We start from the raw sequence: 12581 nt of genomic DNA on the forward strand, positions 1-12581 counted from the left end.
AATGTTTATGAATAGAGGTTATGACTTTATCCCTACCTCAGCAGGACTTGGGCTTTTATTGTCATTAAACAACATGATAAATGGTTGGTGGAGGCAGTACTCCAGTAATAAGTAAATAAGTCATTAATCTGCTGATATAAATAATATCTGTGTTGTTTTAAAACAAAGTTTGTGTTTACGTCTCCCTAAAACTTTTGACTCAATAAGCACCATTTAAAGGTTTGAATAAAAATATTTGAACTATTATTTTACTGCATCCTTAAAAAGCATTAAAGGTGTGCAAAGTAACTTTGTCAAATTTTCTTGCTCTTTGATTTTTTTCTAAGTACATTTTAATAATAGAAATTTAAAAGCAACTCTCTTCACTATATTATGCATTATTAAGCATCGCAAACAAATCCGAACCCAAGCCAAACCATATATGTATCTAAGGGCACAAACCGTTATGCATAATTCATTTTTACACTGAATCATAATATTTCTGATGTCAGAGTCTTATGCTTACAGCTGAACATACCACTCAAGATAAATACTAAAGAGGTTATTTTGGAATTTTGAAAAACATCCACATTTGTACTCAGATCCCAAAGCACTAAAATTATAATAATCATCCTCAGTGATCTGCAGGTGATACAATGGCAGGCATCCTGTTTTTGCATCAGTCATGCAGTAAAAACTAAATAATTGTATCCAGGGCATATTTTCTGTTCTTGTGGAAACAGATAAGTCAGATGGGAAGAAGCAAGTGGGATGATAAAAACTGCTGGAATGACAGATACTACATCACCTCATACTGTAGATTACCCACCAGGTATCTCTGAATTGAAGTATCTTTGTACAAATACATAACTGTTCAGTGCATTGAAGAGAATTTGTAATGGATTTGATGAAATCTATACAATAATATAGCATCTATGTGGTACATTTAAAAAGCTGCAGAGCCAATGAAAACAGCTTTGCTCCAACACAAGCACATACCAGTGTTTGTCATTTCCATGTGTCTAAAACCTTCATCATTGACAGTGATCTGACACTGGGCCAATTTATTGTGTTTGTGTTAATAACAAAGTGAGTGCCATTTTCTGTTGAAATACTTAGCTATTTATGTGTTTGCTATTAATTTTGCGTTACTATTTTCTTTTATATTCTTTTACTTAAATGGAATCCAACTGAAAGAAGTGGTGTTTGTTTATTAAAAAGAATGTGCTGAGCAGGGTAGTCGTAGTTTTCTTTAGTCTTTAGTTAGCTTTAGTTTTAGTTAGAGGACTTTACTAGTTGTAGTATGGTTTTAGTTTTGTTTTGTTTTTTTTTAAATAGAAACTGAAATAGGTAGGATGAAAAAAATTCACAACATCACTGATTAAAGGTGATGACTGATTAAATGTCACATATTGAGCAAATCCATTTCCTTAAACATCATGAAGTTGATGTCACCTGCAGTTGTATTTCCTTTTAGTTCATGTTGATTTCATTGTTATTTTTATGTATGTAATTGTATTTTTTCACAGTTAGTACTTCTTTTACTCTTTCATTTACTCTTAATAACCTCAGTAATGGGTTTCATTTCTCCTTGTAATGAACCTCTTAGACCACCAGGTGTCACTATACTCCATGTCATGCATCTCAAATATCACGCTTAATAAACATACATTTAGTCTCACCAAAGTAACTGAGTTTTGAGAGGCCGGGTCAGTAATGCACATGGAGCAGCAGGCTGGTTTAATGTGAGAATAACATTTTCTGATTTATCGGTGGAATACATGTGTTTATTCAGAACAGATCCTTGACCTTCATGTGTGTTTGGTATTTCATGTTATATCACCACATTGTTTTCAGTCTCAGGTCTTCTTCTGTTTGATTTCATGGGTCCAAAGACATAAACATGTGTCCTGCTTCGGCACCAACTGACAATACACGGGAACTCTAAGGTTTACATGCCACTGTCATATTTTCTATGGTATGTCATCCAATGGGCCCCTGTTTACATTGCTGTGCTCAGCTTATCTTTATATCTACTTTGCCTGAAACATCCAGCAGATAGAGATCGATCGGGCTGTTATTGTATGATTACGGTCACACCCTTGATAAAGAACATACTCAGTTCACCTATGGGCTTACAGAAGAACACTTGAGAATGCACACAAAGGAACAAAGGTCCTGGATTGCAGTTTTTTCCTCTGCAAAACCTCCGTGTATTGAAAGGGGTTCTGGCAGCTCTGAGGGCTTCTTTCATGTCTTAACGGGCCCTGGAGAGTCCTGCTCCACTGTAGGAAAGCCCCACTTCTACTTGTTGCTGTCCAAGTACAGACCCACCTCTGTTTGTTTTTGTCATTGTTAATAACTGAGACGAGCTTCCTATGATCAACAATATTGCATTGACCTCGACTCTGTTGCTCCCCAAGTGATTTTGCTTTTATATTGAATACAATTTCCTGTGTTTATGAACCTTTTGGCTGCTTTTCTCTGACTCATTAGTCATTAACAATATATAGGAAAGCGTTCACTGCTTTTTCAACCCGGTGTGTCATATACTTAAGTATGCCTGGCTGCTTGTGTTTTTCCTTTGGAGGCATTCATTGCAGAGCAACCTGGATAACATCATGTTTGTATCACTCCCCTTTTAGCGCTAAACTAAGGCCATCACTCCCTTGAGTTTACATGACGCTGTTATGATCAAGTGTCCAGTAATGCTAGTTCCTGGTAATCACACATGCATCATGCGGGTATTTTGTTCTCTTCTTGTTTACCACATTCCAGATTTGTTTTTGGCACAATATTTTGTATCTTTATTACACAAAAGGGAAACCTTCCTGTCTGCAAGGATTTCCTCTTGTTTTTAATAATCAAAAGGCTTGAGCTATAATAATCCATAGTTGGACTCATTTTGGCCCAGTTTAATATTTAGATGAGTTATTCAGAGGTTACAGTGACAGCATGGCCCTTAGTCTTGATAATTTAGATATTTTTAAGAAACTTTTTTTCTGGTGTTTGACCCTGAAGCTATATAAAAATTCCAGTCCTCGATAGACTTGACTTATTCTGTCATTGACTCATATGAATTTCCAATGTTTTTTGCATGTGGTTTTGACATGTGTTCATGCTTGCTTTTCTCTAACACCTTTAGGTGGACCTTACCACCTGGTTAGCATTAATAATCCTACATATTGTCAAGATACTAAAAGACATTCCTAAGGTTTCTGCACCTGCTGATTGAGATGCATAAAATCTCTGAATCATACTCTTTATGGGACCTGGTCCTTGACAGATGTATTAATGAAAAAATCATGAAAAAATAAAAAAGTAAAGTAAGCATAAAGTCTAAAGGATCACTCCACAATATGTCATGCTGTTGCTGAACAATGGTCAGGCATCTTATGAGCGACCATATGTGTGCATATCCAGGTAAAAGTTTCCAGGTGCAAGAGAAGAAATGTCACTAGAGATCAATCGATATATTTCCCACTTTAAAGGGAATTTTTCAAAAAGAGAGTTAATGAAATTGAAGCGCTGGTATTGAACACTGAAACAGTTTTGTTGCTCTTATTTTGTCCCTTCTCATCACAACATCTCCTAAAGATGTCTATGAGTCATTCTAATGTTAATCATAAGGGACAAGCTAATTTTTTTAGTGTCCTCTTTTTCCTCCGGTGTCCACTTCAGCCCATTATTCAGATCTAGTCTGAACAGATGCAGTAGTAATTGGAACTTCTGATGCTTTTACACTGTTGCCCATAAAGTTGGAATAAACATTTTTCTGACACATTTTAGACATATTCTTCTTTTTATTCCTGTTTATGCACATCAGTAATCACCTTTGACCAGATGCAATGATTACATACTGAGTCATACTTTATCTATCAAGACTAAATCACATTGTCACAATCGCTTCATGACAAGAGGTAAAAAATTATTGTATTCCAACTTTATGGGGAGCAGTGTATTTGAAGCTGACTATTTCTGTAAAACATGTATACAAAATGTAATATTGTAAAAACCAAACAGGAATAAAGATATGAACTAGTAACTAATTTATCTTACCAGAGTGCAAGGAGCAGATTTATTTTCTCACCTTCTGCATTAACACAGTGCTATTAGTTAGAAGTGGAGTGGCAGCTACCGGCTATACTTTTGTGATTTATAGCTGCAGAAAGTGAACAGCTCTGTGTCTCTGGTAGGTTTCAGGGGTGGGACCCTGGACCTTGGTACCATAAATCCTCGTGGCTACAGTGGCCTGCAGAGAGTACACTGAGCTCTGCATCAAGGCTATAATTAGAAACACACCTCGCTCGGTTTGCCGGCAGGAAGCAGCCCGGGCCTCTGTGTGTGTGCAGGTTAACAAAGGGAGGAAAGTGTATACATCGGGCAGGCATGCGATGTGATCACAGTCTGGTGTTGGAGGGCTGTGATCACCTCATTAGAATGTGCAGGTGGATGGGAGGGCAGGATGGAGTGAACCTATGAGACAATTAGGGAAACCAATAGTCATACTTTTACTGTACGTTTCAATTATACTTGACTGAGACAGACAGAGTTCTGCAGATTGACTCATAGCCATGAAGCAAACAGGGTTTCATTGTTACCAGTCCTATGGAGAAAAGTGTGCTGCATGTCAAACACAAGACAATTATGTGTTTTGTTCAAGTGCCTGAAAAATGGGTTTGAGAAGGGATGCAAACCCTGTGCACGGTGTTGAAGAACATTCTGTTTGCAAGCACACCTGACACATTTCAAAGAGAAAAAAAAAATCACTGATAGGGTGAAAACAAAATATATTAGAATTACAATAATTGCATATCTCAAATTTTTATAGTCAAGGCCTGATATCTCATCATCATAACTTGCAAAGTGAGACCAGACCCCCTTTTTTGTATTATCCTCCTAAGACCCAGCTATGGGTTTTCTGTCCACATTTGTGGACAACAGTTTCACAACTTTATTCAAAAAAAGAAAAGAAAACTACCCACCACAAAGGACATCCCATAAAAATTTTAAAAACTGAATCTGATAAAACTGTTGCATCATGATGTTTCCAATATAGGCATTTATTTAATAAAAAACAAAAAAGCATGTACTTTGCTGACATTTCCTGGGTCTTAGGAGGTTATTGTTATTATTTTTAAATGATGTTTGATTATGTATCAGACATACAAAAATGGATGTTGACAAGTATTCACGTCACTATTAGTTATATTGTCTGTCAGTTATTACTTTGTTATTTACTGTCATTGTTGTCTCAAAATTCAGAGGTGGCCTGGGGTAGGGGTGGGGGGGTCAGGGGAGGCCCTCACAATGTTACCAGTTTATGTCAGAAGATATATCTATGTATGTAGATATGTATGTAATGTTTTAAAAGTTCAATAAAGATATGTGTTAAAAAAATTACAATAATTGGTTTTATGGAATTAGAAGAATGTACAGAGATGTAGGTGTGATGTGCCTCTCAAAATAGCCAGAGAGTAAAGTTATTTAAGGAGATCTATGGACATATTTCTGTACAGTCTAGTTTATTACCCTTCACTGTGTGTAAAATAACTTCTGAAGCACAGAAGCCATTCATTTCTTTTGTTTTCAGGTGAAGCAATTTATTTACTTTACATTCTCTATATATTATTCTATATATATTTCCTTCACAGTACACGCCATCCTGTTTGATGTACCTTCGAAACATGTGAAAAAATAGTAGTAGTAATAATAATAATAATAATAATAATAATAATAATAATAATAATAATAATAATAATAATAATAAACATTGGTGAAAAAAAAAAACAAAACACTTGTCATTCCTTAAAGTTTTGGCTATAACTGCACAATGACAATAAAGGTTTCTTATTTTAGCCTATGTTTCCAGATGTGAAACCGTGGCCGAGTGTCATTATACGACAGTTAGGAAGTAAGAATGTGTAGGACTCACATAGAGATGGTCATGAGTGAGGACAATTTCTGGTGTAACTTTGATACTGTTAAAACTACAATAATGTCAAGCTAAAGCTGCTGAACCAGTGGCTTTTTGTAACCTTGTAAATTCTCATCATAATGAGGGAAAATTGGAGCTCTGCAATGTGATCCCTGTCACATCCCCACTGATCCCTGTCATATCCATGATCCAGTACGTCTCCAAGAGGATCTGGAACATATGGAGCTGGAACGGACCCTTAAGTCTCATTACAAAAGTAACATATTATTGATGGGAAATCCAATTTTTTCAAGTGAAAACAGATACAGTATATTTGGGTAAAAGCCACAAAAGACAGGAAGTTCAGCTGATCCATGCTTACACAAAATACACCCGGTTCTTTATCCAATTGAGAAAAAAAAAAAAAAAGTAAGAAAAAAAAAGAACAGTCCTTTTTCCTGTCTCCCTGCTGTACATCGCCACACATGTACAGTACTTAGAGGTGACTTGGACAAATTCAGTGAGGGAAAGTCAGTGCAATTATAAGCATTTATTTGTGTAGTGGTTCAGAAATTACCAATGTTCTATTGAGTTAAAATAGGCCGACTGCTGTTAATATACAGTATACAAGACTTAAATATCTACATCAACTCATTACACTGAACACTGAATTAAATTAAAATCAGATTGTGCAAATAGAGCAAATACATTCTACTTAATACTTTACTGGGTCAAACCACAGTATTCGAAATCTGTCTGATGGCACATTTGAGAGACAATTTGACAGATCAGTGTTGCTAAATGACCCACATTTTTACTTTTAAATTCATTTTTGCTTTAGTTGGACCATAAGGGATTATCCAAAACAAGGAGCTACTTTATATTGAAATAAATGTTGGAATGGCAATCAATTAAAGTTCCCTCTCTGACAGGACATTACTGTGTTTTGACCCTACTGTAATATTTCTCATTTCTGCTTGAATGCAAAGAAACACTAACCCAGACAGAATACACCCACCAGTCAGTAATGCCAATGAAATATGAGAAAGACAGAATTTTTTTTTTTTTTTTATGTTCAGAGATGCTCTTTCCAACCTCCCTCATTTGGGAAACGTTGTTCTTGGACACGCTTCATGCCATTTTCTCTTTCATCAGTTGTTTTTGCAAAGCATTGAATCCCACCCCAGCAACGCAGGCCAAGATGGGACAAAGTCCTCACTAGTGGAATCTGTCTTTTTCTCAAAACAAAAAGAGTTAGGGATTCACTGTTGTTTCCAGTAATGGTAGAGGGGATGTGTTGTGGGGTAACACAGGGTGAGGCTAGGGAATCTTACAATAGACAATGGAGAGTCTGCATCACAACATCCATTGTGTTATGGAGTGAAATGTCTCCTAGTTTGAGTCGCAGAGCCCAAATATTCCCTTCTTTGAACGAGTACCAAGATTTCCTTTTTTTCTAACAGCGCAGCATTCTTTCACCAGGGAATCCAAAACAGAAAATGTCCTATTTTTATGACTGGATACTCAGAAAACACTGAGTGGCATTTGGAAATTGATTTCATCAGAAATGTGCAACAGCAGAAGGCACTTCCTTATTTGGATTTAGTATTCCCAAATGAGGCCCTATTAGATATATGCTCCATTTGACCCTATAAGGTGAATTAGGTGAGACCTGTATGCAACACTTTCACAAGGAAAGTGCATGGGTTAATATGTACATCATTTAAGATCAGTTATGTGACAAATGGGGCGATGCTTCCTGTTTTTGGACCATATCTGAGTTATACAATTTTCCTCTTTAAAATAACACTCTGAGGCCGACACGCAGGACCCGTTCTCACAGCAGACTTATAGAATAAAGCATTGTGGGTCACACTAAACACTCAGATTCTTTGAAAGCGATGCTTCACTCAGCGGGGGGTTCCTTTTGTAAGGCCCAACCTCAGCCTCAGAGACTCATAATGCAGGATGGATGGAGGAAGGCTGTTTGTTCTGCTCCCAGCGTTCCCAGTGCCAGTCCCAGTCCAGTTTTACACTCCTGAAAGTTGATAGGTGAGAACAGTCCGGTTCCTCATCAGGCATGTGTCAGATGACGATGGAGGTGACCGATTGGCTGATTAGCTGTGTTTATGTTGGCAGCGCTCGTCAGACTGACAGTCTCCACTTTAGAACTGCAGGGGATTTCCTCAAGGTCAAACCATCAATATTCAACAATGCCACATTAGTAGATGAGAAGAGGAAGTTGCAGGAGTGTGGGAGGTGGGGTGGGGAAAGGTAGAAGGTGCCCTCTGGGTGGATATGGTCAATTATTGCAGCACTGCAGCTCAAGGGTCTGAGTACTTACCTTGAATACAGTACAATGACCAAGTCAGGAAGTCAGTGTTTTCGTGTATATCAACACTTGGCAGGTTTATAGCTCAATTATACCATATCAGCAAACCCATTGTGTCAACAGTTTGTGAGATATGCAGCATCTATAGTAAAAAAAGTAGAGGGAAACAACTACGGGGACAATGCAAACAGATGCAGTACCACAGAGCTGACACTGACTGATCCATTTGCCTCAGCAGTCTGGGCTGTTCCTGTCAAAATGCTGCAGTGTAATCGACAAAATATTAAGTTTATACTTCTTCCTACTCCTTTTCGACCATGCAAAACTCAGACTTGCAATTACTTGAAGATAGATTCTGTTCATTTAAATCACAGGTGTCAAACATGCGGCCCGGGGGCCAAAACCGGCCTGCAAAAGGTTCCAATCCAGCCCGCAGGATGAATTTTCAAAGTGCAAATTGGGACATCAAACTCAAAAATAATATCATAATAACCAATAAATAATGACAACACCAATTTTTTCTCTTTGATTTAGTGCAAAAAACATTAAATTATGAAAGTGTTTACATTAACAAACTATCCTTTAACACTAAAATGTGAATAACCTGAACAAATATGAACAACCTGAAACGTCTATAGAAAATTAAGTGCAATTTTAACAATATTCTGCCTGTTACTAAAAAATTTGTGCCTTTGTAGATCGGATCTGTAATGCATATGTATAAATGATAAGTTGAGGCACAATATTGATAAAATTATACTTATTTTTCTTAACAAACTTCATTTTTTTCAGGTTTTTCTCATCCTTTTTGTTTGGATAGTTTATAAACGTAAATAATGGCATAATTGAATATAATTTTTTGCACTAAAACAATTTGGAGTTATCCTTATTTATTGGCTATCATGCTATTGTTTTACTGGTCTGGCCCACTTCAGATTAAATAGGGCTGAATGTGGCCCCTGGAAGAAAATGAGTTTGACACCCCTGATTTAAATGTTATTTTGTTTTTGTCTTAATTTGCTTTGTTTTGTTTTATTTTGTTTCTTTGCATGTTCTAAATAAATACAGAAATAAATAAAATTTCACAGTGGATGAGCAAGATGAGATTTGGTGGTGTGTGCATGAAAACCACATGACAAACATCAGTGGGTTATGTTTGAGATGTGTTCTTGAATTGGTTGCATTGATTCCATCTGGTTTAAATGTCATCTAAAAACCGCTAAAATGCAGTTAGTTTGAGCTAATGCTGGTTATAATATCATATGATCTAAGAATATTCATGTACAGCCTGCAGGCAGTGCGTTTATATAAAACATCTTTGACACTTCTTCTTGTTTTTATCGGAATTCAACATAATTTATTCATCAGAAACCTCACAATGACATTTTCATTTTACTTTGTCACCCTTTTTTTTCTGAATTCGTTGCTGCAAGGTCAAGTATCTGTACATGCAATACATTTCACTGTAGAGGGAAATCCGACACTAACAGAAAATAAGACTGAAAAGCATAGTGGCTTACCACAACCCCCCCCCCCCACTAATGAGACAATGACAAGTGTTTACGTAAAAGCATTGAATGTGAATCTCAAAGAGACAGCGGTTACAGTTCAGACCCCTTTTACGCTTTTGTCCCAATAATAAAAATAACATAAAAGCTAAATATTCAGTTTTCAGTGTAATCTCCTTTAAACTACAGTAGTTTTAATAACGAGGTATTGAAGAGACTCTACAGAACTGATGAATGTATGTCTTTGAAAAGAATTAAGCAAAAATCAGCAATAGCTCATTGTGTTTTCATATGGTAAAAACAGTCATGCAGTTACATTAACATAAAACTGAAAAAGGAATTATAGGCCAGAGACTTTTTAAAGGCTGTTGTAGACAAATGTTTTATAGACAAACTTCTTAGAACCACAGTGTGTGCATGTGACAGAATCAGATATTTAAAGGTTGCTGCTCCAAAACCAGTGAAATATTTTGTAAATATGTGTTGAAAACTGATGTTACAACAACTTAATATAGAAAGTGAATAGTTATGTGATAATTTAAGCTTTTACAAATCAGTTTTGTTTTAGAAGACAAAACCACAGTTGAAATCTCCTGTACACATAACATTACTTGTTTTGAATGGGTTTCGTATTTTCCTTTGTTCAACTCAAGAAAAAAGAGATTTTTACAAGTCGGTTTAATTTCAGGGAATCAGATACGATCTTGTATTTCAATCCAAACCTAAGGCCCATTTATTCGGCACAGACTACACCCTGCTTTATCACTATTTGTTCAATGAACTGAAGGAGTTTTTCTGGGAATTAACTTTTTTTCCATAAAGTCTTGACCTTATGATGATTTGATTTGATTTCTAATCACCTGATGTTCATCTTTCACAGGGTTGACAACGCATTTAATATAATTTATACACACAAATGTGTAGTCAGCCTTGCAGTCTGCTCATTTACTATCCTTTGACATAGTATTTTAGGCCAGGAGGGAACTGATTTACAAGGTACATTAAGAGAAAGAGCATTATTGTATCCTAAAATATCCCTGTCCCATTCCCTACGACTCTGTGGCGCTCACAGCCTCCCACTAGGGACCACTAACTAACAACAGCATACAATCAACAAGTGTATGTCACTTTTTTTGTCATATTAGGGCATATTAAGAAAGGGAGAGAGCCAAAGAGAGAGGGACGGTTCCTCCTCCATATTCTCAGGGCTCTGCAGATCCGTCTCAGTGGCAGAATGGACAGTTCCTGTGTTTGTGCCTGTTCCTGTCTCCCGCTGTCACCCTGAGGCGCGTCGCCATTGTTTCCGCAGCGAACGCCGGAGGTCAGGGCTGCTCCCTCTTGTCGACCTCACTGCCCAGTAAAGGGAGGGAAGCTGGGACTGAGCAGGAGGCAAGGCTCCAAACAGAGCTGGTCACACCTAAACAAATTAAGGACATATTCAGAGAACAGGCTGCTGAGCTGCTGCAGATACACACACAAATAAACAACGCTCACTTGTACATGCACACGTCCACCTTTTGTTGTTCAGTAGGGGGATTCCAGGTTTTCCCGTAAACACCATGCAGGTGAGCAGACTCTCTGTCTGGCACAAACAGAACAGAGGTGGAAAATTATTTCCTGCTTATACTGTTCTCTACTGAACTCAGCTGCACCCTTATATTAACTTTCACCATGTGGTTATATTCTGGATGTTTCTCTTCTGCTCTATTCAACATCACAGCATCATTCTCTTCTTCTGTTCTTCTAATCCAGGGGTGTCAAACTCATGTTAGTTCAGGGGCCACATTCAACCTAATATGATCTAAAATGGGCCGGACCAGTAAAATAGTGTAAATAATAGGTTAAGACCTTATAAATAATGTCAACACCAAAGTTTCTCCATGTTTTTGAGTGAAAAAAGTAAAATTCTGTGATTAAAATGTTTACATCTACGAACTGTACTTGAACATAACATGAATAAATATGAACAACCTGAAAATTCTTAAGAAAAATAAGTGCAATTTTAACAATATTACGCCTTATTTAATCATTTATACACGTGCATCACAACTTACAGATCACAATGGATTTACAAATACACAAAATATTTAGTAACAGGCAGAATATTGGTAAAATTCTACATACGTCTCTTAAGACATTTCATATTGTTCATATTTGTTCAGTTATTCACATTTTTTGTAAAAGGATAGTCTGTAAATATAAACATTTTTGTGTAATTTTCCTTTTTTTTTTTTTTTTTTTACACCAAAACAAAGACAAAAATTTGCATTTTTCATTATTTATAGGTTGTTATGATTACATTTTACTGGTCTGACCCACTTCAGATTGAATTGACCTAAAATGATTTTCACATCCTTGATCGTTAGGATCTTCATTATAATTTTTGCATTTCACAAATTCATCTGAGGGGCCGGATTGAACCCTTTGACGTGCTGGTTTTGGCCCCCGAGCCGCATGTTTGACACCTGTGTTCTAATCTATTATCCAGAAGTGCAGCTGTTTTAGCTTTTAACTTTGGGAACATATTACAGTCTTCAAGTGTCAATGCTTGATTTGTATCACAGCCAGTTTCTGGACACCAGCATGACTGCAGGTGTTTCTCAAAGTCAATGAACACTCCTTCCAGACTTCAGTCACATTCTACACCATCATCAGATAGTACCAAACGACTGAAGAAATGTCCAGAATCCTATCAAGGACTGAATCCGTTATTTGGATAATTTTTCAGGGATGCTTCTGTGGTTGAGAGCGGCTGTGGCTCAGTTGGCAAAGCAGGTCATCCATAAATGGGAAGGGTGGTGGTTCGACCCCTGACCCCTGTCCATATGTCAAAGTGTCTCTGAGT

Source organism: Sphaeramia orbicularis, chromosome 1 (assembly GCF_902148855.1).
Source record: "Sphaeramia orbicularis chromosome 1, fSphaOr1.1, whole genome shotgun sequence".
In the NCBI taxonomy this organism is placed as follows: domain Eukaryota; kingdom Metazoa; phylum Chordata; class Actinopteri; order Kurtiformes; family Apogonidae; genus Sphaeramia; species Sphaeramia orbicularis.